At 47.6% G+C, this 17993-nt stretch overlaps 3 pseudogenes; all 3 read right to left on the reverse strand.

Moving 5' to 3' along the window:
• Positions 1-573: 573 nt before the first annotated feature.
• LOC136550157 (scarecrow-like protein 30) lies at positions 574-3906 on the reverse strand (annotated as a pseudogene).
• A 918-nt stretch (positions 3907-4824) lies between these two features.
• On the reverse strand, positions 4825-13394 carry LOC136548928 (scarecrow-like protein 9; annotated as a pseudogene).
• LOC136550156 (scarecrow-like protein 34) lies at positions 13212-16385 on the reverse strand (annotated as a pseudogene).
• Positions 16386-17993: the final 1608 nt, after the last annotated feature.

Below are 17993 nucleotides of genomic sequence, written 5' to 3' on the forward strand. Positions count from 1 at the left end.
ATGCAGAAATGTCCACACAAAAAACCGAAGATTCAGAAATGAAATACTCTGATTAATCAATGCAAATTTAATGCATAATCACGCCTAGACGCAAGGGAAATGCCAAAAGTAGTCTGATGCTACAACAGAAATACTAGTACCGATTTTTTTAAGGCTTTAAGCCTTCGACACATGAAAGGTCAAATTGCGTTAAAGAAAAACACATGAAAGGTCAAACATTGCTTATCAGCTAGACAGCTACTGGGTTTTAAATTTCAGTGCAAGTTACCATAAACTCTGCAACACATCCACAACTATATCTACAACCAATATAGCTCTAAGCATCTCCTCATTTCTAACATACAAGTTTCAGCACTCAGTATTGCGCTGACTAAACGAATTGCAGAAATACCATGAAAATTTTGGATACAGCCATCTCCTTTAGCTGCACTTGTCTCAAAAATAGAATCAGAAACTGCCTGAGAAATTTGGAACTAGGGAGAAAATGGGTGGATGTACTGTATCGATAATTTTGTATTTCAAACCATCTCCAAAACAATGAAAATAAACAGAAATCAATGCTCTGATGAACAACTTTAATACTTTACCATGCTTCTTTTAATATTCTTTTCAGATGAAAGGGAAGCTCCAAAATTCTGATGTCACAAGAACTTCACACGACAGAAATCTCACCACACTATATTGAAATAAGTAGCCTATAAATTTGCAAGAATACAGAACAATAAAGCCATATACTAGCAATGAATGAATAAACAGGGTTCTTCAGTTTTGTTGTACATTTTCACAAGTTCTGCACCAGCACACAGGTAACTATATCTATTATCTAAGACCCTGTGTTGTTCTAAGAAATACATGTATACCACTATAAATTACATCTCTAGTCCAGGCCGTCTTGCAAGAATGAACCACAGCTGCTGTGCAGTTCAAGAGTTCATCTTTTTTAGAGTTCCGGAGAGCCAAATAGGACAAGTCTTTACATCAGTTTTTAGGTTCAGGCTCTGCACCCAACCAGGGAAATATCAATCACATAGCACAGATTTCCAGTAGACAATGCAAGCAATTAACTGGACACACCTATTAGGTTCATGAGTTCATTCAGAGGAAGTCAGAAACATTTGTACAGTTGCCATTTACCAACATCTCTGCTACCCTCTATAACAGAAACTTCAAAAAACGTCTGATATGATCATCTTTTACATTGTGCAATTACTTGTTTTGTGGTAGTGTAATCTTGAATCTAATCACCTCCTTCAGTTGTACCTGCCTGAATGAAAGGATTAAGGAAAAATATTCAGTACAAACGGCCTGGTAAGTTACTCAGAATAACATATATAACTTTAATGCTAAACAGCCTTCTGTTTACCATTTTCCATAAAAGGAAGCACCAAAAAACCATGTCACAACCGAAATGAACATCACAAATCATATATCTCATCACATGAGAGTCAAATTTGCTTTTCGGTCACAGAATAACATACAGCAACAAAACAAAAGGAGGGTTGTTCTCCAATTTGTTGCACATTAACATAAGTTCACTATCTGTACATGTTTCAAAAAAAAAAAGGAAAAAGAAGCAGCAGCTCAGCATAATCAACACTCAGGAATCATATCTAACATACAATGTAGCTCAAGCAGCAATAGGACCATCTAATCTAAATAAACATCGAATGTTATGTCTGAACTTGTTTCTACCTTGTAAATGTCAACTCTAGTCCCAGTCATTTTGGAACTAAGTACCTTGTAACATACAGCTGCTGAGCAGAACCAGTTCATTGACAGACTAACTTATATATAGATGCCATTATCTAGACTATATCTCTGAATCCAGTAAATTAAAGCAGCTAAAAATTCGAGATAGCATCAGCTGCAGCCCATGTCGACATTGCATAGAGTATGCGTCCCTTCCACCCTCCCAGGAGCCACTGATGATCCACATCAGTGACAAAGTCCTCGTGAAACTTGTCCCTGATGCTCTCCCGAACGGCCATGACAATAACCGTATCCAATGTCAGCTGTCTCAGCCCTGCCCGGTGGTTCCGCAACTGCCACTTCTTATATGTCTCAGGGCGCTCCACCCTGTCCAAGCCTTCACAAGCGATGACATTCTGGGCACACTGGACAAAGAGATCCCGCTCAACCAGAACGCGTAGATCACTATCTCGTGGGGTCGTGGCATCCATCATGTCAAACATTGCAGAGTAGTGGAATAGCGCCTCCCGGAATCATGGTACAAAATATGGTGAGCTATATGTGCCATTCATGATGAAAAGGATGAACACATCTGGTCGCATCTTCCGGATGTTGCTGAGGACAACATCCCTCGGGCTTGGGCTACTCGTGTCGATACCTTCGTGGCTTCGTCCATCAAGTTTCCAAAATGGAGGATGCTATTGACAATGAGTACCTCATCAGGGTCGATATCCAAATCATCAACGCCAACCGTCTCCCACTTAGCCGCAATGCCACGGTACTTGAACGGCACGCCGAACTAAGAGGCATAATTGCTAAGCCGCCGCCCTATCTCCTTGACCCGAGAAGCTGGACGGAACCCAGACTGGGGAAGATCAATGCCAGTAATCCTCACTTCCGGTGGCCCACCCGGCCATATAGATAAAAACTTGAGCAAACCAGGCCACTGGGACCCGTAATGTATGCCGTAATCCACAATGTGCACCTTCTTCCTCCCTGCAATAGCCTTGCAGATGGTCAAGTTGGCAAGCTTGAACGCCATCACTCGGAAGCAGCAGGCTGCCGCGTACAGCCGGTAGGCTTTGAGGAAGTCCACGACTGAGGTGCGCTTTGCCATGATCGAATTGTACACCAGGCTCCCTGAACCAGCCAGCCGCGCCTCCAATCCCTCAGCGAAATAATGTGCCAGCCTTTGTGTGGCGTCTCCCAATGGAGAAGAATGCTGCTTGATCTTCCTAAGCAGTTCGGCCGTGCTCCGGCGGTCGTCCGTTGCCATGGCCTGTGCACAATGTATGAGCAAGGTGCACAAGTCCACCATTCTGTTGGTGCTCTGCGCAATCCCTTTCCTGCTCTTCTTCTCGGCCTCGCTGCCCATACTGATGCGGAGGCCCTCCACCTCTCGGAGGAACAACTGAAACCCATTGGCAATCATTTCGTCTACCACCTCACCAGATTCCTCCGCCTCAGGCGCCATCATCTTCCTCCCCCTGCCAAAATTGGACTCCAGGACATCATCCCAGTTGTGCCGGTTCTTGCGGCCCCTGCAATTGGCACTTCCCTCCTCTGCCTCTTCCTTCACTTGAAGGACGGTGGCAGAACCGCGCAGCAGGTCGATGTCTCTAGGCAGGAACTTGTTGGCCTCTTCCATGCCCTTGAGGAATGCCAAGTTGAGCATGGCGTTGCTTCCCCCGTCCTGCTGGGCGCTGAAGAACGCCGAGGCCAGCGCGGCGTGGTCACCATCGACGGCTGTAAGCATGGTGCTGTTGGCCTTTTTCTCCATCTCCTCCACGGCGGCAGCGTCACTCCGGACGCCAGCATCCCCCAGTTGCGCTTGCGCCGGGCACAGCTCGGACGCGGTGATGGCATCCGTGGTGAGGTCGTCGGAGCCGGAGGACACCGACACGGTGGGGATGCCGTCCGAAGAGGAATCCGCGGTGGAGTCGGAGGACCCGCGCGTACGATTCCTGGGCTTGGAGGAGCGCAGGGTGGTCGGGGTACTGGTAGAAGAACTCTTCGTGGATCCCCTCCTCCATGAGCATCCGCTCGATGAAGGGGAGGACGAGGTCATCGGAGACCGGGTCCTTGCCCTCGCCATTGCCGTCGGGGGCAGGTCGAGGAAGATGGAGGGGGAGAAGGGCTCGGCAGGGTCAGCCACGAAATCGTCCGGCGAGGCGGCCATGGCTGCCAGGCTGGGTAGTCTGGGTTGGGTGGGATAAAAAAAAAAAAGGCTTTTACACGTGTGTCGTTAAAAAAGTTTAAAATTACACATAGACTATTAAAAAAGTTGACCGCACGTATATGCCACCGTTCTGAACTTCTTTGCTCTCCAAGCCATTTCGTCCACTTTTCTACTTAACGGTGTCAAACAGACAGGTGAAATGACCATTTTACCCTACGATAGGGTCCGTTTGTCGGCCACCCAAACTCTCTTTTTCTCTCTCTTTCTCTTGCGCCTCTGTCTTAACGGTGTCAAACAGACAGGTGAAACAGACGGGTGCAGGCGCGCCTCCCGCGCCGCCGTGGCCAATAGGGAGATGGCGGGGATGGACATGGTGAGCAAAGGGGAGCTGCAGCAGCCAAGGGCGGAGCTCCCCCGCGCACACCGACACGAGCCCCGACGGCGACGGCAAGGGCCCCAGTGTGCAGGGAGGCGGCCTCATCCCCAACGGCGGCGGCGAGAGCCAGAAGGCGGCGCGCGTGGAGCTGCCGCAGCCGGTCCTCGCCGTGGATCTGCCGCAGCGTGCGTGGAGGTGACGCGAGGAGGTGAGCTCCGGCCGCCGCGGGCGCGCGCGGGCGAGTTCCGCCCCGGCCAGCCGCCGCGGGCGGGGGCGGGGGAGCTCCGCCGCGGGCGCGCGCGGGCGAGCTCTGCCCTGGCCAGCCGCGGGCATGGGCACGGGCACAGGCGAGCTCCGTCGAGGGCGCGCGCGGAGAAGAGAGATGAGGTCGAGTTTGAGAGAGAGAGAGAATAAGGATGAGAGTGATATTATGGACGTTTTGACTGACCTGACCCACTTGTCAAGACTCCCAAACGGTGAAAAACGAACAGAATGCGGATGTAATGGCTTAGAGAGCAAAGAAGTTTAGAACGATAGCATATGTATGCGGTCAACTTTTTTTATGACCTATGTGTTGAATGTTGTGGTAGACTGGTGGATGGATAAAAACGAAATCTTTTTCTTTTCTTTTCAGAGGGAGAAAGGAGGGGAGAGAAGCTGGGAGTGGGAAGGGAAAGCGCCTAGAAGTTCGTTCTGAAAATTCTGATGCGACCTTGGCGGCTCCTAGATGAGACGAGGGGCGAGGCCAAACGCAACTGTGATGGACCCTGCTGGGACTCTTCTTTTGTCTTCTCCCGTCCATGGATGCAAACAGTCCTCTGTTCTTCTGCCTGAAATTGCCAAGTTTCTTCCTCCATCGGCAGGGTGGTTGACAAGAGTCTGCAGTATCAGATACCTGCTACAATTATTGAAACAGATAAAGGACTCTTCTCTTCCTACAAAAAGTTCTTTTTATTTTCTTATTATTAGAACGCAGCAAACACACAATGCACTCACCTGATATATGATTAGGTAACGGAGGTCGGTCTCTGTCACCTGGCATAACAAAATTCTGAACTTGCTCATGCTGAATAATCTATATATAAATATGGATGGACAAAGCAAAAGACAGACCAAGTTGCACCTGCTTTCAAATCTGCATATGTCAGCCTCTAAAAGTCAGACTGCCCACATTTCCTCAGATGTTCATACCCTGCTCCAAACATGGACTCTTGAACAAAATTATTACTGTACCAAACCTGAAAAGTAAACTAATAAACATGACAGAGCTGCATAGAGTGAACCTATACACCCTCCAAAAAACAGTACGATTCTCTATGCTAGAACACTCCATAGAAAGAAACTGTCTTCGGAAAAACAAAGTGATAAATGACCAAGGCAAGCAACAAACATCTCTAGTCTGAACTTAGTTCAATCTTCAATATTACTTTAGTTTGATCAAAAGCTCAAAAGTCTTACTAGAATCCTAGCCTAGGTGCTTGACATTTGACAAGAGTCTCTGCAGTATCAAACACCTGGTACTTGGAAACAGAGTAACTGACTCTCCTCTTCCTACTAAAGTTTTTCCTTTTCTTACTGGAACGGAGCATAGACACAATGCACTGCACATGATTCATGAAACTAAATTATGGCCTGTCAGCTGGGTACAAAATAATCCTAAATTTGTTCATGCTTTGGACAAACATAAAGTCTGATCAAAGTACGTGGCCCTCGTCAAGGACATGTACAACAATGTTGTGACTAGTGTTCGAACAAACGATGGTAACACAGATTACTTCTCGATTAAAATTGGACTTCATCAAGGGTCAGCCTTAAGCTCGTATCTCTTTGCCTTGGTAATAGATGAGGTTACCAGGAACATACAAGGGGATATCCCTTGGTATATGTTATTCGCTGATGATGTAGTGTTAGTGGACGAAAGTCAGGCGGGAGTAAATAGGAAACTAGAGTTATGGCGGTAGACCCTTGAGTCTAAATGTTTTAAATCGAGCAAAACTAAAACCGAATACATGAGATGCGACTTTGGTGAAGCTGCACAGGAGGAGGAAGATGTGAGTTTGGAAGGTCAAGTAGTGCCTAAGAAGGATACCTTTCGATATCTGGGATTGATGCTATAGAGGGATAGAGATATTGATGCTGACGTTAGCCATAGAATCAAAGCAGGGTGGATCAAGTGGCGACAAACTTCTGGCATTCTCTGTGACAAGAGGTACCACAAAAGCTAAAAGGCAAGTTTTATAAAACGGCGATTAGACCAGCTATGTTGTATGGAGCAGAATATTGGCCTACAAAGATTCGACATGTTCAATAACTGAGTGTTGCAGAAATGCATATGTTGCGATAGATTTGTGGTCACATAAGAATGGGCCGAGTTCAGAACAATGATATACGTGATCGCCTAGAGGTAGCACCAATTAAAGAAAAACTTGTCCAACATCGGTTGAGGTGGTTTTGGCCATGTCCAAAGAAGACCTCCAGAGGCACCAGTGCATTGTAGAGTCCTAAGCCAAGCTAATAATATGAGGAGAGGTAGAGGAAGACCGAAATTGACATGAGGGAGGTAATAAAAAGATATTTGAAAGCTTGGATATACCTAAAGATCTATGTTTGAATAGGAGTGCTTGAAAAGCAGCTATTGAAGTACATGAACCATGACTTGAGGCTCTTGGTGGGTTTCAACTCTAGCCTACCTCAATTTGCTTGGGACTGAAAGACTATGTTGTTGTTGTTGTTTGTCCATGCTGCATATGCATAGGTCATATAACATATATATAAGTGAACGGACAGAGCAAAAAACTGACCAAATTGCACCTTCTTCAAATCTACATATGTCAGCTTCTAACAATCAGATTGTGCACATTTGGTCAGGTATTATTGTACCAAACCTGAAGAGAAACAAATAAAAATGATAGAGAAATGCATACTGTGAGCCTACACCCTTCCAAGAAAGTTTTTCAGTATCTAAGCTAGAACACTCCATAGAGAAAGAAACTGTCTTAAGAAAAACATAGACTGAGAAATGATTGAGGCAAGCAACAAACATCTCTGATCTGAAGTTTGTTCAATGTTACTCTAGTTTGATCAAGAGCTCAAAAGTCTTACTGGAATCCTAGCAGGTTCAGCATTCAACGCACCAGTATGCCAGTGATTCGATATCAACTGATGAACATGTGGAAGCATCATTGCAAAAACTGCTACTCCGAATCTCTTATGCATATATAAAGCTCAAGGTTCATACTACTGTGAAATTGTGAATCCCAATAGGTGGAGAATTGTCCTAAGATTAACTGACGCCCAATTTGCAGATGTGCGCAACTGTGGGCCTTTCTCTGTCATCACCAGTAACTTAGTACTACTGTGAACAAATTAGTATGATAAAAGGATCATTGTAAGCTTACACTGACCATAATGTGTCCATCTTTGTTCAGAAACTCACAATTGTCATACTATTTACTAGTATGTATCATCACATATAAGCTTTTGGTGGCAGACTTTCGTTTTCAGGTGGAAACTAAAAGGGGAGACGTCAGAGGTATTCAGTGAAAGGGTTATCAAAGAGGGTTCTTGGAAGGAAGAAGAAGACATAAACAACATGTGGGAGAAGATGGCAACCAACATTTGGAAGGTGGCCTCAGAGGTGTGTGGAGTAACCAAAGGAAGTGGAGACGAGGTTAAAAATACTTGGTGGTGGAACGAGGAAGTCCAAAGGGCTATTAAGGAGAAGAAAGAGTGTTATAGACGCTTGTACCATGACAGGAGTGTGGACAACATAGAGAAGTACAAGGTGGCAAAGAAGACTGCAAAGCGAGCTGTAAGTGTGGCAAAGGGTAGAGCGTACGAGGATCTTTACCAACGTTTGAGTACGAAGGAAGGAGAGAAGGACATTTATAGGATGGCTAGAGTTCGTGAGAGAAAGACAAGGGACTTCAACCAAGTTAAGTGCATTAAGGATGAAAGGGAGCATCTCTTGGTGAAGGAGGATGAGATCCGACATCGATGGCAAGAGTATTTTGACAAATTGTTCAATGGTGAGAATATGAACACAACCTTTCAGTTGGATGACTCTTTTGATGACACCAATATGCGCTTTGAGCGGAGAATCCAAGAATCTGAGGTCAGAGAGACGTTGAAAAGGATGAAAGGAGGTAAGACGATGGGACCGGATGGTATTCCAATCGAGGTGTGGAGATGTCTCGGGGACATAGCTATAGTATGGCTAACCAAGCTGTTCAACCATATTTTTCGATCGAACAAGATGCCTGATGAGTGGAGAAGTATATTGGTATCGATCTACAAGAATAAAGGGGATATTCAAAGTTGTACTAATTACCGGAGAATTAAGTTGATGAGTCATATTATGAAGCTATGGGAGAGAGTTATCGAGCATCGCTTGAGAGCAATAACGCGGGTCCCTATGAACCAATTTGGTTTCATGCCCGGAAGGTCAACAATGGAAGCCATTTTCTTAATAAGACAAGTTATAGAGCGGTATAGGGAGAAAAAGGAGGACATACACATGGTTTTTATTGACTTGGAGAAGGCTTATGATAAAATACCAAGAAATGTTATGTGGTGGGCTTTGGACAAACATAAAGTCCCAACGAAGTACGTCGGGCTCATTAAGGACATGTACAACAATGTTGTGACTAGAGTTCGAACAAGTGATGGAGACACGGATGACTTCCCGATTAGGATAGGACTACATCAAGGATCAGCTTTGAGCCCTTATTTGTTTGCCTTAGTAATGGATGAGGTCACAAGGGACATACAAGGGGACATCCCTTGGTGTATGCTTTTCGCGGACGATGTAGTGCTAGTTGATGAAAGTCGAACAGGAGTGAATCAGAAACTGGAGTTATGGCGGGAGACTTTGGAGTCCAAAGGTTTTAGACTCAGTAGAACTAAAACTGAGTATATGAGATGTGACTTCGGAACTACTATTCGGAAGGAGGAAGATATTGGTTTGGAAGGTCAAGTAGTGCCTAGAAAGGATACCTTTTGATATTTATGATCAATGCTACAGAGAGACGGGGATATTGATGAAGATGTTAGCCATAGAATCAAAGCAGGGTGGATGAAGTGGCGGCAAGCATCTGGTGTCCTATGTGACAAAAGGGTACCACAGAAGCTAAAAGGCAAGTTTTATAAGACGACGATTAGACCTGCTATGTTGTATGGTGCAGAATGTTGGCCTACGAAAAGACGACATGTTCAACAGATAAGTGTTGCGGAAATGCGTATGTTGCGTTGGATTTGCGATCATACAAGAAGGGATCGAGTTCGGAACGATGATATACGTAGTAGATTAGGGGTAGCACCAATTGAAGAGAAGCTTGTCCAACACCGGTTGAGATGGTTTGGACATGTCCAACGGAGACCTATAGAGGCACCGGTGCGTAGTGGAATCCTAGGCCAGGATAGTAATATGAAGAGAGACAGAGGAAGACCGAAGTTGACTTGGGTAGAGGCAATAAAAGGAGACTTGAAAGGATGGAATATACCCAAAGACTTAGCCTTAGATAGGAGTGCTTGGAAGACAGTTATTCATGTGCCTGAACCTTGATTGCTGGGTTTCAACTCTAGCCTACCCCAACTTGTTTGGAATTTAAAGGTTTTGTTGTTGTTGTTGTGTATCATCACATATAAGAAGATGCCATCCAGCACCTGTCACACGCCTGATGGCACCTCCCCAGCCCAGGACCAATGGGCCAGCCGCGGCCCGGGGGGGGGGGGGGGGGGGGGGGGGGGCATGCCCAGCGCCCACCCACGGCAACAGCTCGGTGCCTCCTTCCCTTAGAAGGAATTAGGAAAATAGAAATAAATTAGGAGATTGGAGTTTGGTTTGTTTAGGAAAGGGGAATCCAATCTATAAGGATATCTCCCGTGGTTGCTTGAGACACAAGTCCATTAGGGACTATAAATATAGGGGTATTGTACTCACTGGAAATCGAGAAAGAAATAGCCCAAGGCGTTTCCTATCCCTCCCCTCTCTTCCTCCAGCGCCTCTCTCTCTCTTCCTGCCGCCACCCCTCTTCCCTCTTCCCTGCGCCAACAGCACCTCCACCAAACCCTAGCCGCCACCCTCATCCTCCATAGCCCCCCACAGCCAGCCCCCTCCACCATAGCCGCACCCCCCACCCCCCCACCCCCCCACCCCACACACACACACACAGCCAGCCCTAGCCAACAGACGTGTTACAGCACCTCTCCCAAAATTGCAGAAACAGTTTCTTTGAAAGCCCCTTGTACCTCGGCATGCTACTATATCATTTGTTCCCTATGCTTTGAGTAAAAGATTTAGTCAGATAGGTGGCATAAGCCTACCATAGTTTGAGTCCAAAAAGGGAAAAGACAGAAACACCTCTTTCAACTGTACTCTGAATGAAAGAATTAAGAAAAATATTCAGCGGAAACCATCCCCAGGAATTTGAAACTAGGTACAAAATGGGGAAAGTATGGTACCAATAAGTTTGCATTTGAAACAATCACCAAAAAAACAAAGAAGCAGAAATCAATACTCTGAATAACAGAATAATATGTGCAATTTTAATGCTTAATCTCGTGCCCATTTACTCTTTCCAGGTGCAAGGGAATATACAATGTTACAAGAGAAAGTGGACTTCACAATACAGGTACCACAAGTGGTTTTTCAGTTTGTTGTACATTTACACAGGCAGCATCAACACACTGAGAACTAATCTAAGATCCTATTTGCGGCTATAAGAAGCAACAAGAACACCCAAATAAACATCGACTATTACATTATTAGAAGACATTACAATGCATCTACTGCTTATATCCAAGCATCTTCAAATAAAGTGTGTTGAATCACATAACACAGAGGCCTATCAATTCAAATAAGTAGCATATCAATTTGCAAGGCTACATAATAATAAAGCCATAAACTAGCAATAAATAAATAAATAAACATGGTTCTTCGGTTTTGTTGTACATTTTCACAAGTTCTGCACCAGTACAAAGGGAACTATATCTAAGACCCTGTGTAGTTCTAAGTAGACATGTATGTCGTTATAAATTTCATCTCTAGTCAGGACAACAGCTGCTGTGCAGTTCAAGAATTCCATTGTTTAGAGTTCCAGAGAGGCAAATACCAGGACATGTCTTTACATCAGGTTTTAGGTTCAGGTTCTGCACCTAACCAGGGAAATATCAATCACATAGCACAGATTTCTAGTAGACAAATAATTAACTGGACAGACCTAGTGGGCTCATGAGTTCATTTACAGAAAGTCAGAAACAAATGTACAGTTGACATTACCAACATCTCCGTATCTGGTGAAGAAAAGTAGACCAGGCACTTCAAAAATCATCGGAATGATGATTTTTTTACAGTGTTGCATGACCTGTTTTGTGGTAGTGTAATCTTGAATCTAACCACCTCCTTTTGCTGTAACTGCCTGAATGAAAGGATTAAGGGAAAAATATTTAGTAGAAATCGCCTAGGAAGTTACTCAGAATAACATGTATAGCTTTAATGCTTAATCAACCTTCTGTTTACCCTTTTCCAAACGAAAGGGAAGCACCAAAAAACTTATGTCACAACCTAAATGAACTTCACGAAACAAGACATGAGAGTCAAATTTGCTTTTCAGTCACAGCATAACATTCAGCAATAAAACAAAAGGAGGGATGTTGTTCAGTTTATTGTACATTAACATAAGTTCACCATCCTACAAAAGAACAAAAGAAATAAAGAAGCTCAGCATCATCAACACTCAGGAATCATAAACAGCTGCCATTATCTATATCTCTGAACCCATCCAGTAAATTAAAGCAGCTAAGAATCCAACATAGAATCAGCAGCAGCCCATGTCGACATTGCATAGAGTATGCGTCCCTTCCACCCTCCCAGGAGCCACTGACGATCCACATCAATGACAAAGTCCTCGTGAAACTTGTCCCTGACACTCTCCCGCACTGCCTTGACAATATCTGGATCCAACGGCAGCTGTCTCAGCCCTGCCCAGTAGGTTCCGCAATTGCCACTTCTTATATGTCTCAGGGCGCTCCACCCTGTCCAAGCCTTCACAAGCGATGACATTCTGGGCACACTGGCAAAAAAGATCACTGCTCAACCAGAACGCGTAGATCACTATCCCGTGGGGTCGTGGCATCCATCATGTCAAACATTGCAGAGTAGTGGAATAGCGCTTCCCAGAACCGTCGTACAAAATACGGTGAGCTATATGTGCCATTCGTGATGAAAAGGATGAACACATCCGGTCGCATCTTCCGGATGTTGCTGAGAACAACATCCCTCGGGCTTGGGCTACTCGTGTCGATACCTTCGTCCATCAAGTTTCCAAAATGGAGGATGCTATTGACAATGAGTACCTCATCAGGGTCGATGTCCAAATCATCAACACCAACCTGTCTCCCACTTAGCCGCAATGCCACGGTACTTGAACGGCACGTCAACCTGACAAGCATAACTGCTAAGCCACCGGCCCGTCTCCTGGACCCAAGCCGCTGGACGGAACCCAGGCTGGGGAAGATCAATGCCTAGTGATCCTCATTTCCGGTGGCCCTCCCGGGCATATAGATAAACATTTCAGCAAACCTGGCCACTGGGATCCGTAATGTATGCCGTAATCCACAATGTGTACCCTTTTCCTCCCTGCAATAGCCTTGCAGATGGTCATGTTGGAAAACTTGAACGCCACCACTCGGATCTGCATTTCAGAATATCACCAAAAGGAATGAGATTGTAAAATAGAATACTCTGATTAATTAGTGTAATTTCAATTCTTACACCACCAGTGATGGAGATGCCAACAGTCTGATGCTACAGCAGAAGCAGACCTTCACAAGGCAGAATACTTTTCAGGGTTTACTAAGCCTTCAAAAAAGAACATGAGGTCAAACATGTAGCCCATAAAATTGCTTGTCAGTGACAGGGTTTAATTCTTTGTGTACATAGTATACTATTACAAATTCTGGTGTACATAGTATATAATAGTACAACTCTGCAATATAAAGAACTACATCCACAACCTATGTAGCTGTAAGCATCTACTTATTTCTACCTGGCTAGTTTCTGCACTAAACCCTCTAGAAACATAAGTCCACTGAACCACAGGTTGCTGGATCATAGTTTAAACATAGACCATCTACCTTCATATCATGCATCATTAGATACTTTTCAGGGTTTATTAAGCCTTCAGAGGTCAAACATGTAACCACTTGTCAACTACAAGGTTTTAATTCTAGTGTACATTGTACATAGTAGATTATTACAACTCTGCAGTATATCAAGAACTATATCTACAACCTATGTAGCTCTACCTCAAAGGTTTCAGCACTAAACTCTCTAGAAACATAAGTCCCCTCAACTACAAGGTGCTGGATCATAGTTCAACATAGACCATCTATCAAATATAAATATGATCTATAGTTGGATTCAGGCACTAAAAGATGGGTTTATTATCCTCCGCAACCCATGTCGACATGGCATAGAGCACACGTCCCCTTCCATCCGAGCAGCAACCACCGGTTATCCTCATCGACGAGGAAGTCTCTGTGATAATAGTTCTTGACCTTGTCCCTGGCAGCCTTGACAACCTCTTGATTCAGTGGTAGCTGCCTGAGTCCCAGCCCTGTGGTTTCGCACCTGCCATTGCTTATAAGTTTCAGGCCGTTCCACCCTGTCTGCACCCTCACAAGCAATCACATTTAGGGCAAATGACCCAAAGATATTCCGCTCGATCAGCAGCCGTTCAGCACTGTCCCTGGGGATGGTCGCATCGATCATGTCGAATTGTGCCGAGAAAAAGAAGAGTGCCTCCCGGAACCGTGTCAAAAAGAATGGTGCACCATAGGTTCCATTTACTATGGTATGGATGAACACATTGGGCCGCATCTCCCGGATGTTGTTGAGGACCGTGTCCCTAGGGCTCGGGCTGTCCACCAAAACGCTCTCGTCCATCAAGTTGCCGATATAGCACTCACTGTTGACAACAAGCACCTCATCCGGATCAATATTGAGGTCCTTAGCACGTACGGCCTCCCACTTTGCTGCAATACCACGGAACTTGAATGGCACGCCCATCTCACGGGCAATGTTGCCTGAGACGGTGGCCTGCTTCTTCAATCTGGTGGGCTGGGCGAAACCCAGGCTGTGGGACGGCAATTGCGGTGACCCTCACCTCTGGCGGTCCACCTTCCCTCCTTGCCAGTAGATGGAACAAACCTGGATAATGGAATCCATGCTGCACACCATACTCCACAATGTGCAACTTGCTCCTCCCTGCCACGGCGTCACCAACTGTCATGTGGGAGAAGATGAAATTCACCTTCATGAAGCAGCAGGCTGCCACGTACAGCCTGTATGCCTTGAGAATATCCACGACCGAGGTGTGCTGTGCCATGAGCGACTGGTACGCCTGGCTCCCCGTGCCTGCAAGCCGTGCCTCCAGTCCCATGGCGAAACAATGAGCCAGCCTCTGCGTGGCGTCCCCTCGGGGCGAGGAGTGCTGCTTGATCTGCTTCAGCACCTCGGTCGCGCTCCGGCGATCGCCGGTGGCCACCGACTGCGCGCAATGGATGAGCATGGTGCGCAGGTCGACGACCCCGTTCACGAGACTCTGCTTCCCCCGCGCCCCCTTCCTGCTGACCTTCCTGGCGCTCTTCTCAGTCTCACTGTCCATGGCGATGCGCAGGTCCTCCATGCGCTTCATGAACGACTCATAGGTACAATACATGATTTCATTGTACAGCTCGTTGGCACCGGTTTCCTCCTGCTCCGGCATCATCAGCTTGCTGCTCCTGCCTGTCTCCGCCTCCAAATCATCCTCCTCGGCGTGGCGGTTCTTGCGGCCCCTGCCGTTGGCGCTTCTGCTTCCCCCAAACATTGATATTGCATTCACCACCTGCTCCTCCTCCTTCACTTGGACTTGGGTAGCAGCAAAGGCAGTGGAGGGCTTGCTGTCTCTGTCTTTAGGCAAGGATTTGCCAGAGGGGTCGTCAAGGTCGATGAGAAGGCTGTTGGTGGTGGGCAAGAACTTCTTGGCCTCCTCCATGCCTTTGAGGAACGCCATGTTGAGCATGTCCATGTTTCCCCCATTCTGGGCGCCGAAGAAGGCCGAGGCCAGCGCGGCGTGGTCGGCGTCGGCAGCAGGAAAGGTGGTGGACTCTGTCTTCGTCTCCTCCTCTTCATCCTTGTCACTGGAGAACGCGGCGGAGCTCTGGCTGCCGCGCTGTTGTTGGGCTCCGCCAGTGCTCTGGGCGGCGAAGGAAGGTTGCTGCCGTTGGTCTTCTCCTCCTCCTCCTCCGCCGCCGCCGCCATCCGAGAACGGCGGACTCTGTTGGAAGTGGAATCGTGCCGCGGGGGCGGCATCCTGTCCTTGTGCCGGCGACAAGAGTCCGGCGAAGTCGTCGAGGCCGACCCCCATGTCAGGAGAAGGGTACGGCGGGGAGCGGAGCAGGTCGGAGAGGTCGACCGGGTCGTCGTAGGGCGGCCAGGAGGCGGCGTCGGGGGAGGACGCGGGGGCGTCGGAGGAGGGCGAGAGGGTGGAGTTGCCGCCGGCGGTCCCCGAGCCGCTGCTGGTGGTGGTGGTTGTGGTGGTGGCAGTGGTGTTCGTGGCGGCGTAGGAAGAATCTTCACACGGAGAGGAAGCGGTGGCGGAGTCGGAGAGGATCTGCGCGTAGGGCTGCTGCGCGGTGAGGAGCGCCGGGTGGTCGGGGAACTGGTAGAAGAACTTGTCGTCGATGTCCTCCTCCATGAGCATCCGGGAGATGAAGGGGAGGATGAGGTCCGGGTCGTCGTCGTCGTCGGTCGGGCGCCCCGGCGGCGTCGGGGGCAGGTCGAGGAATACGGAGGGCGAGAAGGGCTCCGGCACCGCCAGGTACGGCGCAGCCCCCTCCTGCGCCGCCAGGAAGTCCTCCGGAGTGGCGGACATGGCGGCCGGCTTGGCTCGTCGCTCGCCGGCGGCGGTGCGGGGCGGTGGGCGGAACGAAGGGATGGAAATCGGAGGAGGCTTTTACTTGGCGTGGGGAAATTGGGAACCGGACTTGTTTGAAGTCGCTTCAGGCATCCGCTGCTGTTCCCCAAGTCAAAGGAGAGACGGAAGAAGGTTCCGGGGGAGAGGAGAGGAGAATGCGAAGCGAAGCGCAACTGGCGCAACTGCGACTCGCCTGCTGGGGGAGGGGGAGGGGGAGGGGGAAAGGAAAGGGCTCCCCTGCTGCTGACTAGTCTAGTCCGTGTGCTGTTGCTGTTCCAGTCAACAGGAGGGCTCCACCTCTGTGCTCTGTCAGGATTGTAATTTTCCCATGGCGTCAGGGTGTTTAGTTGGGTCTCACGATTTCCAACTAAATTATGTAATTAATTTTTTTTTGTCTATATTTAATGCTCTATACTTGTATTGTAAGATTTGATGTGATAAATGATGTAGCACTTTTTTAGAATTTGGCCTGACAGCTAAACACAGGCTTTGCCTTTTTTTTATGAAAGGCCTGTCCCTGCATTGACTCGTGCAGATGCCATTGCATGCCTTGCCGCATGACGCTTGACTATAAAGTTGATTATTTTGCTCACGACTTTTACCAAGATGGCCGACGACTATAAAGTTGCTTGTTGGAGATAATTAAAAAAAACATGCACCTGTTTGTTAAGGGGCCCAATACTACTAGGGCCTTGTTTAGATTGAAAAAAATTTCAACCCGATGAATAGTAGCACTTTCGTCTTATTTGGTAAATATTATCCAATCGTGGACCAACTAAGCTCAAAAGATTCATCTCGTGATTTCCAACTAAACTGTGCAATTAGTTATTTTTTTTACCTACATTTAATACTCCATGCAAACAGCTAAAAATTGATGTGATAGAGAGAGAGTGAAAAAACTTGGAATTTTGAGGGTATCTAAACAAGGCCTAGGTAGTGTTTGGATGTTGGGACGAAGAGGGATGGGATGGGATGGCCTGGGACGAGAGCTGTTCGGATCCGAGGCAAGCGGGGACGAGGACGTTCCACGAGTGAATATTCGCTGAAGATCCAGACTCGGTTCGCCCCTCAAAAATAGCGGACGAGGATGGTGCTCGGTGGGACGAGTGCTGCATGGCCCGCACGCGTGTGTGAGAAGAACGAGATGAGGAGCGGGGGCTTGCCGCAGTTGAGGAAGAAGGAAGAAGCAGGGACACAGGAGTTGTAGGAGTCGAGGAAGAAGCGTGGGCTCCGCCCCGACCCGACGACCTTCGCCCCCGGCCTCGGTGACCTTCGCCGTGTGGGCTCCGCCTTCGGCCCCACCGCGCTGGCAAGCTGGCGAGATGCGCCGCTTGCCCCTCCTGCGCAGTTGCGAGATGGCGCTTCGGGCTCCGATTCCTGGGTACCGGAGTGAGACGAGGCACGGGGCGTCGCGCGGCCGCGCTCACTGGTGGAGGATGGGCGGCGCACGGCAGCGCTTGCGGCTGAGGATGCGGGGTGCGCGAGTTCACGGTTGGGGGGGGGGACGAAAGAGATAAGGCAGCTTGCGACGGTGAGGAAAAAGAAAAAAACTGATGAGTAGACCCCACCTATCAGTTGGTGATCCTACTTTTTATGTCTCCGGACCAAACAAAAAATGGGTTGGTTCCATCCCTCTTCGACCAAACAGAAATTGAATCCGTCCCGTCCCAGAATCCAGAGACAGGACCGTCTCACCCCACCTTAACTCTCAACCAAACGTTGCCCTATGTTATGGTTGCAGTCCGAAACTAAAGCCGCCAATAGATATGATCCGCTCGCCATAACATAG

Source organism: Miscanthus floridulus, chromosome 4 (assembly GCF_019320115.1).
Source record: "Miscanthus floridulus cultivar M001 chromosome 4, ASM1932011v1, whole genome shotgun sequence".
Lineage (NCBI taxonomy): Eukaryota > Viridiplantae > Streptophyta > Magnoliopsida > Poales > Poaceae > Miscanthus > Miscanthus floridulus.